Below are 12594 nucleotides of genomic sequence, written 5' to 3'. Positions count from 1 at the left end.
AGAGAATTATCCACACTCATTGAGATTAAGTTCTAAGCACAGGACCACACTGTATAGCAGCAAAACCAATGTCAACCAGGATTCTCCCCACACTTTGAGCGTCACAGGGGTGTTCATATACATTGTCTATGCAAGGTTCTGGGGGATCTGGGACACTCAGTTCTGACTCTAAATTGCTACCAAAGTGCTGCCTTTCCTTTTAAGGGCTAAATTACCATTAAACCAATTCAGAACAACTTGCACGCAAAGAGTGTGATTTCTGACTAAAAGGAGATTCTCAAACAACAAGATTTCCTGTATTTTGAGCCTAACTTAGCATCAAGCTGAATTCTCACTCCAGGGAAGAAATTTGAGACAGGCTTTATTACTATATTCATTACTATGAGGGGCCTTTGAAGAGCTCATGGCAATGCATATTATGAAAATCAGTGGATGGGTTTCCAAAACTTTTTGCACCAAAATACACTTATCTTCTACTTCCATTTTTCCCTGAGCTTTCTGAAAGCAACATAAAAGCAAACTTTAAGATGGCAACATAAAGAAAAGAAAGTGAAAGTAAACACCACTCATAATATACCAATAGGAACATCTTTAAGGAGATTGTCTCCCTCTTTCTTTTGTAACTTGTGTGTGTTTGGTAGCATGGTAAATAAAAGTAATAGTGAAATTAGGCCAAATATTTTCACTAAGCCAGGCCACAGAAGCTCTGTCACGTGTCCTTTGGGAGGTGATGCTGAATGAAAGACACTGTGACCCTTTTCTGTGTGAACACAGAACTCCAGTTCTCAAGGACTGCATGCTTGATCTACCAGACACTAGCAGGACAGGCAGAAGGAAAGTGAGATAAATGACCAGTTCTCTTTCCTCTGCTTCTAACAATGACCTTTACCCTCTTTGCTCCCTATCTGCATGCAGGGTTGCCCACACTTGCCCACACATTCCCCAGCACTCCCCTTGCTTTTCTGTGGCTCCCAGTAAGGGCATGCCCAGGGCATCCCCCTGCCCACAGCACTGCAGTGCAGCTTTAAAGTCAGCCACTAAATTAGCCAACCCTGTACCCCTGTGGTTTACCCAGGCGAATCTCCTAAGGCCACTTGTTCAAATTGGAAGCTTTGGGAGCCTCTGTACAAACAAAATCTAAAATCCTCTCTTCCTCCGTAACAATCTCACAGAGATTTATCTTGTCACAAAGAGAAAAATACAAACCTGTTCACTGTCACTGAGGTATTCCTTGTGTGACTGTCTTTACTGTATGTCAGGAAGTAAACTCCGCTTGAAAAAAAGCAAAACTCCATTTTAACATGGACTTTAATGTAAAATAGATGAAAGTTCTTCAACAGCCCCACTTCAAAATGAACTGTGTGAATATACATAAGAAGTATCTAAAGGCAGAAACTTAAATGACAAGTCATTTATGTAACATAAATTTAACCTCATTAATAAATAAAAGTGTGCCAAAATATTAATGTTCTGATAATCTAATCAAATAAGTTTTTAAAAATATATTTGACATCAGTGTAGGATGTAAGGAAACTGATTAATTACACATTGCTCATGGGAGACTTTAACAATTGGGAAATGATATTAAGATTGGAACTTATTCATACTTTCTGACCAGCAATTCTAATTTTGACCCCAAAGAGATAGTTGGTAATAAGCATGGATATACTGTTGATAATAGTAAAGCCAGGGCCACTTGCCTAAAGGTAATCTGGCATTTTTCTCATTCATATTTTAGAATCATTTATGTTTTACTATTTTGAAAGTTTAATTACAATGTGTTGTGATGAAGATTACATGCCAAAGTCAGTGCTATACACAGATTTATCTCTTTAATAAAATGACCTAATCGCATGTGCACATGGAGATATGAGCACACACTTCAGCCACCACAAATTTTGTTGATACTAAGATGACACATTATTGGGACTATGGAGCTGATGGAGATGGTGGCAACCGGTTTCCATGAGATGACCATGGCAACCCAGGGCAGGCCTAGGGCCTTGACCACAGTACTCTTGGGATGCCATTGGAAGTCAGTGACGGCTGCTGGAGCCTTGTCTCCAGGGCAAGGACCTGCACGGAATGTCAGACACCTGGCTTCCTGTGGTACACTAATGCGCAGATCTCTTACACTGCAAGGCTGCTGAAGGAGATACATGCAAGAACTTTCTTCAAAATTACTGCACCATTAATAGAAAAGAAGTTTCAGGGTGAAGAATTATAGGCTATTCAATGCAGGAAATGTATGATGTGGTGTCAGAAATGGAGGATTACAATCACTTTGTGCCTAGGGGGAAAAATCAGACGTAATATCAAGATCTAGATATTGTAAAACACAATTAGAAATTGGGTTTCCACCTGTGCTGGAAAGTTATACACCTGTGACCTTGGTGAAACCACATTTGGTGAAGCATCTTGTACTGATGAGAGACTTTTTAATCATTTGGAGACTAATTGGCATTTCAGCCCAGGTCTTCCTGGGTACCCAAGAACTTGTACCTTGAATTTTTCAATTTCTTTTTAATTTCACTCAATCCTACATTTTCAACTTGCCATGTTGTGTTTCGAAGAAGTTGTAAAGCAAATGGTTGCTGCCTTTAAAAGAAGAACATGCAGCTATATGGTCCAGAAGCAAATATACCTCGGGAATTAACGCTTTTCATGAATTTCATCACATGTGAAGGAGATCTGTTGTCACCCACTTGGACCTTTAGCCTGGGGAGGTGCTTTTGTGATTGGTTTCCAGACATCAGAAAGCACTTACAACACCTAACTTTGGTTGTAAACTTGCATGTAGAATACAAACCTACTTTTAAATGGAATTATTTCTTCAATAATGTGTAATTCAGAGTACTAAGTACACTAACATATTCTGCACTTAACTATGTTACTATTGCTAGAATGACATCTTCTAAGCAGAAATTGAAACAGCAAATTTAATGAGTTGATAAACACACATTACGTATATATATACCATATTATGTTTAAGTTATTAAATTCAGACTAATTGTAACTTATTATTTGGAGCCTACCATATAGCTTAGGGGTTATCATCAAAAAAGTAAAAACTTTGTTCTACAGATACTGCTAATGAATTCTCTCTGGCACCTTTGATATTTTTAATTTATTGTTATGGGTATAGAAGATCATTTGGTGCTGTAAGCAAGTTGGTTCCAAACAAACAGTGAAAAAAATTTGGGGAAATGACTGGTCCAGAGCTTCAAGCTATTTCTCCAGTAGTCTAGTCTGCAACCTTCTTCCAGGTACTTTGATTCTTCTTTCAATAATGCTAATTTAGAACAGTAGGCAACAGAAGAAAAGTTGGTTGATGCATTGCTGGCACTATGCATCCTTATTTTCTATTTAGTGTGTATATATTCACTTTCAATAATATATTTTCAAAATGGTATTTTTTAACCAAATCAATGTAAGGCCTGTAGTCGTCACCTAATAAATTTAATTTGCTTTAAAAAAAAAGATGACACATTATCTCCTGGCTGACCCACGTGCCCTTGTTGGCGGATGGGAAGGAAAACGTGGTCTCTTTCTTTTCAACGATGTATGTGTTGTCTCTCACCTGCTCTCTCCAGACCACACCCAGTCAGTGTGGGCTGCAAAATTCTGTCAGGTAATGTCACCTATGAATGTGGCTGCACCTGTCTCCTCTCACCTTGCTCTTGCTTTCTGGAGCTGCTGTCTCCTTCGGTCCCTGGAACAGCGTCCCTGCTCACTGCTGTGTGATAAGTGTCCATACTTTTAGTCAGTGTCTCTATGCTATCTGTAAGATTTTCACTGCAAACTCCATAACTCTCCCCTTGAGAATGCACTTCCTCTAATGTTCTTTCACTAGCTTCCCCTAGTCAAAATCAGCACATCTTTTCCCTTTTCAATCATTTTGGAATCTCTACATTGATGCAATTTCGAGTTCCATCTGTGATTATCTTGGTAGGTATAGAACAAATAAATTCCTGGGCATTATACATTCCATCAACCAGCCATTCACCACCCTTTCTAGCTTTTCTCCTATGTTTGTTTCTTTACTTTTCTTCCTAATAACTTTCCTTGACATTTTATTCTAAAATGTGAGGAGCTGCGTAATTTTTTACATTTTAAATTTCCAAATGATCTTTGCTTTAAGCTTGTCTAATCGCTTGGTATTCATATTTTACTCAGTATTAGCTGAGAATTTTTAAGTTTTTGTTTCCCAATTCCTTACATTCCTTCTGTCACGTTACATCTGAATGACTATTTGATTGACTGACTGGAGGCGGGGTGGGGGGGAAGGTTCAGGCATTGCTGCTATGGGACTTTTATGTTGAAGGAGTTCTTAAATTTTGGTTTCTTTCTCCCGTTTGAGAACATTACATACACACTGGAGTCCCTGCAGTATGGTAAGTAGCTTCCTCCTTGTATGTAATGCCATAGAAAAATACTATCCTTAGTTGCTTATCTTGAGCAGCTGAGAGGAAACTTCATCACCTAATGCCCTCTTTAAAACCATCACAGCACCTGGATTGATAATCAATGAATTTCTCACTTAAAGCACTGAGGGTATCCTGCTCTTTCATTTTTAGATCTTTGTTACTAGTCTTGTCAGTTTCTGAGTTTCCAGGAAGAAAAATCTTCTAATTCTCTTTGAGATAAGAAAGTTAACTGCTGGCAGGCTCAACTTAAAGCTGGAAACACCCCTTATTAGATGTTCAGCTTCTCTTTTGTCTTGCCATTCCAGTTTACCACATGAATATATTTACAGCTTTATACACATACAGAAAAAGTACACAAGGAAATAGGTAATTAGAAGCAGTATGTGGCTGATCATCACTTTCAAAATGTAACTGTAAACGATTACCTCCAGTTTCATCAGTTTGGATATTTGGGCTTTTTAAGCAACATTTGGAATCTGTTTATAATGACTGAAAGAAAGTCAGATGAAACAACATGTCTTCTATGATCAACTATTACCATTAAACCATAGGACTTTACCATTTCCCGCACTTGGTATTGACGACCCCCAAACACTATTTCTGTCATTTCGTTTGAGAAATGCATCCCAACTTTCACAGAATATAGAAAAGGCAAATATCTAACTTCTCAAGATGAAGGTAGGCATTGGAATCTACTTGTTGCTTAAACAAACAGCCTACATATTTTCAGCTCCCCAACTGTCCCCCATACCATGTGGTAACTACTGCTTCCATTATTCCAATTTCTAACAATAACTGGAAACTGGCAAAGTAAATGATGGATTTCTCATTAACAACTTCCTTCCATTCAACATACAAACTTTTACATTTGACCTACCTTTACCTACTGAGTGAACACTCACTTGTCTACTTTCTGTCTTGATAACCTATAGTTTCAAGTTTCTGATATTCTCTGGCTTAATTAAAAATGTAATTAATAGCCTGTAATTTTGCCATGGTTATTAATCTTGTTCTTTTGTAATGATTCCTGATAGAATTAGCCAGAGATATCTTCCATTTCTCAACTTGTACCAAATACAGCATCTCATTAGTATGGGAAGGAATCTTGTTTATTTTCTTATGTGATGACAGAAAATTATTCTCTTCTAATTGGAAAAAGCATGTCATGTTTATATTTCATCATGTTCTCAGCATGAATTATCACCTAAATGATTATTTTCTTCTTTAGATGCTTTGTGCATAGGGAGTCAGAAAAGCTAAGACAAGAAACCAAAAAATGGAAATACTTTTCTCTCTGCAAGTCCCTGCATCCCTTTTGGTTACTTGTGTACTTTTTCCATTAGACAAGCGATTGACAGACTCAGATAGAATATGAAGTCTAAGTGTTAAAGGGGATTATGCCATGAGAAGCTAATATCTGTATAAAATACTGAGGGATTTTAACACAAGTATTCTTTCCAGGAGAGGAAGGGCAAGGATAAAAATAATGAGGAAATAAAATACTGAGGATTCAGTGAGATGCACACAAAGCTTTACAGAAGGATTTATTCCTTCAAAATATTTGCCTTTTATATCCTTTTTAAAAATAAATTTTATTTATTAATTATTTATGTGAAAAGTAGAAAGAGATTTTTCCACTGCCTTTTCACTCCCCAAATGTCCATAATAACTGAGGGTCGGCTAGGAAAGCCAGGATGCTGGGATTTAATCTGGGTGTCCTGTGTAGGATGACAGAACCCAAGTACTTTGGCCATGTTCTGCCACCTCCCAGAGTATGCATTATCCAAGTGGTGAAATTTGGAGTGAATGCTGAATTCAAATTCAGGTTCTCCAATACAGGATATGGAATGCTCTCCCTAGTGGTGTCTAGAGCTACGTTACACGCTAGTGGTATCTAATAGCTATACGCGTATAGTCTCTTTCTGAGTATGCACAAACCTCTGATACGAATGGCTTTAATGCAGGACTTCTCTCACCATTTTTCAAATTAGACTCAAGTACATATCTCTTCTCTATTAGCTTTCATTCTTTTAAATTATTCTCCCTTTTCCCCTGAAGAATTCTCCACCTTTCGTGTCCTTCTGAGAAATAGAATTTTCACTCACTACACCTAAGTCTGTTAGATTGTCCATTTTTCCAAACCAACCTTGAAGCTGGGATGTTTGACCATGTCAGATACGCATGTTCCAACTAGTTATGGTCAGGTTCCCAGGGCAGCAGAAGTATCAGTAACATGTACAGCTCAGTGCCAGAAGGGTTTACTTTAGCAACCTCAGTGCAGCCCTAACACACTCATTTACAGAAAACCATTTATACTCATATTTCTACAAATAAATCAGTCCACACAAAGCTACCCACCAAACATAACCCAGTTAAAGGAAGGCAATACCATATTGGGTTGAGGGAGGATGGTGCCAAAGTATTGTACCACACTAGGATGTTTTTTAACTTTGCCTTAGTGAAGGTATGAGATTCTGACAAATAGAAATTAAGTAGAGTCATTCCAAGTGGCAGAAAGAGGTTAATCAATGTCTAGTAAATGCGAAGAGGTGGGAAATGTTCAGGAAACAAATCAAAGTCCAGTTGAGCTGGAACACAAGGTCCTCTTAGAAAACTTCACGCATGCCCTGCCAGAACCCTGTGGTTCTGTGCCTAAATGATGGGAGACATCTTGTAAACACCATGGTATAAAAATATATTCTAAACTGAACAATGTCTGGAAACGTACAGCCATTATTTAATGTTTTCCCTGTCTGCTTTCTGTCCCTTGCAGGAGAATTCATAGAGAAGCTTGCCCCAAAATGATGCTCTTGAAAGACTGCTTCCCTGCCCTGCTCTTTGTAGCATTATCCCACAGAGGAGGAATCTTCTTCCTACATTTTGCCTCTCATCTGATTCAAGGAGAGCTTCACTATTCTGTCTACCCCTAGTCCTTAGATAAAAGCTTGTTTAACCTAAGTGGTGGCTTAGTGGGTATACAATAGGGTGCAGGAATTATTTTGATCGATCTCAAAGGGCAATCTAAATTCACAACCCTGACCTCCTTGCCATCACTCTCATTGCCACCAATTCCTCATACCACGTTAGAACAGTATCCAGTGCATGCTTGTTGAATGAGTGAATGAGCACTCCAATCAATTTCTTAACCTTTAACATGCAATAAAATCCCTTAAAAATTTTACAATCATCTTCCTGAGCATAACCTGAAGATTTTCTGATTCAGTAAATCTGAGGTAGCATCTGAGAATCTATACTTATCACCACCAAGTAATGTGAATGCTACTAGTGAATGGACATACAAATTTGAGATCCAGTGGTCTACATCAACATGGATCATCCCTTCACACCTTAAATGCTTTCAGTATAACCCAGAAGTAAATGGTAACTTTAAATGTTTTATCAACTATTTTCCTGTAACCTTTTAGAAAAAGATGTTTCCTAGGTTTTATTATATACAACAACTTAATATTATAAATCATAGGCATTAAAAATTATAGTCAAAAATATGTGGAGTTTTTATTTAAAATTCTAGGAATCAAAGGCTTCTGAATAAAATGAGAATCATTCCCTTTTCAGAGTTTAATGCTTTGATGATGCAATAAGGTTTTTAAAACACCAGATTTTGATTATTTTACACTAAATGTGCTACCCTAATATCAAAATAAAACAAAATTAAGTCTGTACATTCTGGGTCATTGATAATTGAATAAAGAGGGCAGTGTTTCTGTACATTGTTGGGAGAAGAATCCATTTTGAAAATCTGGAACTTTCCTGTTTTTGTCCACACTTCCAGGAGAAATAAAATAAACTGTTTTTACATTCTACCAAGTATCCAAAAGGGACCAGGTTTGCTTTTTCTTATTTTTTTGGTACTGTAAAAAGATCAGAATTAAGATAATCTGGTGCAAAAATTAGAGATATTTGAACTTTTAACCACTAATGATTAATACTCATGTTAGGTCACAGTTTTTCTTAGAAAAATGATTTTTGAGCTTCTTTAACCTGAAATTTCTGACTCCGATATCTGCAGAGTTAAAGATTTTGTCTGATAAGCATAAAAATTTAACAAGTTTGAGGTATTGAACATTCTATTTTTCTTGTGGACTATTAATATGCATAAATTTAAATAATCAAATGCCACTATTCCTCCAAACTAAATGAAACATAATTTCAACTATATATGGAGGACAGATAAGTTATATTTGAGCCATAGAAACATGACACTCCCTTTGTAAGAGCTAAACTATGTATGAAATTTTCAATAAAATATCTGACACAGTTCTGAACTATATAGCTCTCAAATTCATCCATAAGTTTGAATTTCTGACATAGTCCTATAATCGACAAAAATGCTCATCTTAGGGCAGAAAATTCCATTTGGTCTGAAAAAAAACCTCACTTATCCCAGATTAACATGTTAAGATTCATATAACTTTTCCCCCACCTGTGACTATAGCTTCAGAATTTTTCCTTGTTATATCTTATGAGTTGAAAAATTACACATTACATTTATCATTGTTGGTATTTGTAATTGCAAGCTGCATTTTGCATTCTAAATAGTCCCAGCTGCCCCAGTGATCTGTAAGTATGCATAACATTGCACATTACAAAATCTTTTACTGGGGCACAGACAGGCATAGATAATCAGGACTTTCATAGTATTAGCGAAAATAGAAGCTTGATTAAAACCACGCTTAGGAAAGAAAAATCAACTCTTCTTACAAAATTCAATGGAAACTCACAAGTTTGTTCCTGAGTAAATAGAAACTAGCAGAGGTGACTTTTTAAAAGTCAAAAAATAAATAAGGGATTAGAACAGATGATTGTCAGGCTGTGTAAAGAAGGTGTTAGCAAGTAAGTAGCAGGAGAAGGGATGTCAGGATAGGGAGTCACTTTGGGAAGCGAGAGTGTCGGATCCGTGGGAGAGTCAGGGAAGTGAGGGTGCCCAGAGCGCATGCTGGAGGGAATAGAAGAGGTGAAGTTGGCAGAACTATGCAAAAGGCATATTAGCCTCAAATCAGAAGCCAAGGACCAGAAGCCAGGGCTATGACTATAAACTAACAGACATGCCAAAGAGTGAGATCAAAGCAAAACAGACAACCCATTTTGACTATCCTAATGTGCCTTAATTAAAGTACACGTGCTGTTTAACTCCCATGACGGAGCACAGCAGCCTGCAGAGCAGCTGGAAGACACTGCCAGGATACGCATTAACTGCTTACTGAATGGATAGTTCATGTTTCTTCGTCGGTTATTTTCCACTGTATGGATGAATAATCAAAGGTAAGAGCATGAATTTAGTGAATACAAACTGTATTCCTGATACTAGTAGAAGACTCCTTAGATCACTAGTGTCTCAGAAATCTAACTAAAAAGTGTTTAAAGTCATCTTTATGTAAAAAAAACTTTTAATTCCTCAGGCAAACCACCAGGCTAGATATAGAAAATCCATCATACATGTTACTAGTCATATTTGCCTGCTGTCCTCCCAAAGAAATGGATTAATGCAACCTTAGGTGAGTGATCCTCATCTTTGATAGCATATCAGAACCACCCAGCGAAACTCTGATGAGTCAAGGGGGGATCACAAGCACCAGAATCTTTCATTTCAACCCACCCTGCAAGGGTCATTTGGAAGGGACTCGATGAGGAAAATGCAGCTTTGAGTAGCACAGTACTTAAAGTTATTAAATCTGCTTTAAGGGGTAGCCAGAGTTTCCCAAGTCCTCATGAACCTTGGTTTCACTTGCTTGTGTAAAGTGTTATTGTGACTTTGGCCAATTTCAGCAACATGGATTCACTTCCTGAGGTCAGTATTAGTTTTTCTTCTGAGATAAAGAAACATGGGAGCTTGTTGCTTAATTGTACTTGCTTAAGTTGTGACTGTGTCCAGTAAATTTAAGTTGCTTTGTGGAATGGTATTGATGGACTCTTCTCCTTCTCTGTGAATTGAACTCTGTGCGGGCCAATTGATCCTTTTCTTCTGATTATGTTGCCAATGCTTTGAAGTGACAGAAAGGGGAAAACTGTCCATATTTCAAATAGAGATCTAAAGCAGGATGGCTAAACCAAGGAAATCGTCAAAAAGCAAAGGATTTCAGGGACAAGAGAAATAGATGCTTTATATCAAAAGAAAGTTTCTAAAGAACAATATTGGGAAATGGGAGAAACACAAATTTTTCAGATTTAAGGAATTTTTTTAGAGTCTTTAATAAAAACTAAGAAATTATTAAGTAATAATGAAACATGAAAGTATATAAATATGGCCATACACTCAACTTAGGGATAAATTACTAGGTTGTTAAATGTTAGCCATTCCTAAATGACTTAAATAGAAATAAGAGCTCATTAAATGTTCGTTAATGATTAATCTGAGGTTTTACAAAACACTAAGTAAATGAGGATAGTAGTGGTATAATGCTGTTATGAATATTATTCATTCTGCCTTCTGAGTTATGTTGTCCTCTCACCCAAGATTATATGACAAAGGGAAGAAATATTCAAACTTTTGTAAGGTACAAAACTATCTTTCTAATAAAAAGTGATCCTCTGAGAAAATATGAGGAATAAGTCTTATTGTATTGAAATCTTCATCAGTTAGGGGAAATCATAGGAATCTTTTTTTAATGAGAATCTATGATTTGCTAGAGTAAAGCTTTACCTAATACCCTTAGAATTCCAGGAAGAAAATAATTTAGATTTAATCATAGGCCCCTGATAATAAAGACACTAAAATATTTATCACTAATTATTAATAATACTAGTAATTCTGGAAATAAGACTGAAGTACTGTTTAAAAACAATAGGACAGCATATGTCTAAATCTAATTTCAAGTATTCAATAAGAAAATGTACTCTAAAATGTGAATGTTTTTGACGTCAAAAGTTTTTGCAGAAAACAGAAGCGCTAAGAAAGGACAAGAAAGGGGCCTGGCGACATGGTCCAGCGGCTAAGGTCCTTGCCTTGAATGTTCCAGGATCCCATATGGGCGCCAGTTCTAATCCCAGCAGCCCTACTTCCCATGCTGCTCCCTGCTTGTGGTCTGGGAAAGCAGTCGAGGACAGCCCAAAGCCTTTGGACCCTGCACCAGTGTGGGAGACCAGGAAAAGCTACTGGCTCCTGGCATCAGATTGGCACAGTGCCAGCCGCTGTGGTCATTTGGGGAGTGAATCATTGGATGGAAGATCTTTCTCTCTGTCTCTCTTCCTCTCTGTATATCTTACTTTGTAATAAAAATAAATAAATCTTTAAAAAAAGAAAGGAAAAGGAAGGTCCAATAGCCAGGTATTCTGCCAGTCTATTATGATGCCACCTGTATGAAACTTCAGTGCACAAGTAGATATTATCTCCTTTACATGGATAGGGAACTGATGCTTGTAGTTAGTGAAAAATTTGCTCAAGTTCCCAGAATTAGAAAGTGATAGAACTAGAATTAAATTCAAGACTATCTGACTCCAAGTTCAAGCCCTTCTTTTCCATCACATTGGTCAAATATGTGCTTCCTGAGATGTGTCCTAAGCTTAATAACCCGTATAATTCAAAGATGAAAAATATGGTCTACTCATTAGGATGAAAAAGTATTAAATTATTACAGAAGTACTTCTAACTCACCATACTGTCTCCTAGGACATATGGTATAGATTTTATTCAATATAAAAGCAAATAAGAGCAAGAATCCAGTGGGGGTTCAGACTTGGATATTTAGTCAAATTATTAAAATCTATCTCCAACCCCAACAGTCCGATTCAACACATTAAATTTCACCAACAAATTCAGCCTGGTGAGGACATTATCAGTAGGCTGTTATCCATCATGTTGCTTCAACATGACAACACTTTCAGAAAGCTAGAGATAGAATAGACTTGGATAACAAATCCCTAGTAATGCTTTCCAACAGCATTAACTGCACGTATCCAATCTATCATACGAAGACCAAAGAAAACCTCCAGTTTCATAAATTTAGAGATATTCTCATTGTAATCAAAAGACTTAATTTGCAGGAAATAAACATAATATATAGTTATTTTAAAGATTTATTTATTTTATTAGAAAGGCAGGTTCATAGAGAAAAGAGAGAGAAAGATCTTTCGTCCACTGGTTCACTCCACATACAGCCACAGCAGCTGGAGCCATGCTGATCTGAAGTCATGAGTTTCTTACTAGTCT

The 12594-nt window shown here is 37.0% G+C and overlaps 1 pseudogene; it reads left to right on the top strand.

Annotated features, from left to right (window-relative positions):
• Positions 1–1931: 1931 nt before the first annotated feature.
• On the top strand, positions 1932–2789 carry LOC101535910 (coenzyme Q-binding protein COQ10 homolog B, mitochondrial-like; annotated as a pseudogene).
• Positions 2790–12594: the final 9805 nt, after the last annotated feature.

Source organism: Ochotona princeps, chromosome 1 (genome assembly GCF_030435755.1).
Source record: "Ochotona princeps isolate mOchPri1 chromosome 1, mOchPri1.hap1, whole genome shotgun sequence".
Taxonomy (NCBI): Eukaryota; Metazoa; Chordata; class Mammalia; order Lagomorpha; family Ochotonidae; genus Ochotona; species Ochotona princeps.
The sequence above is the reverse complement of the archived record's forward strand: the minus strand, read 5'-3'. Positions and strand labels throughout refer to the sequence as shown.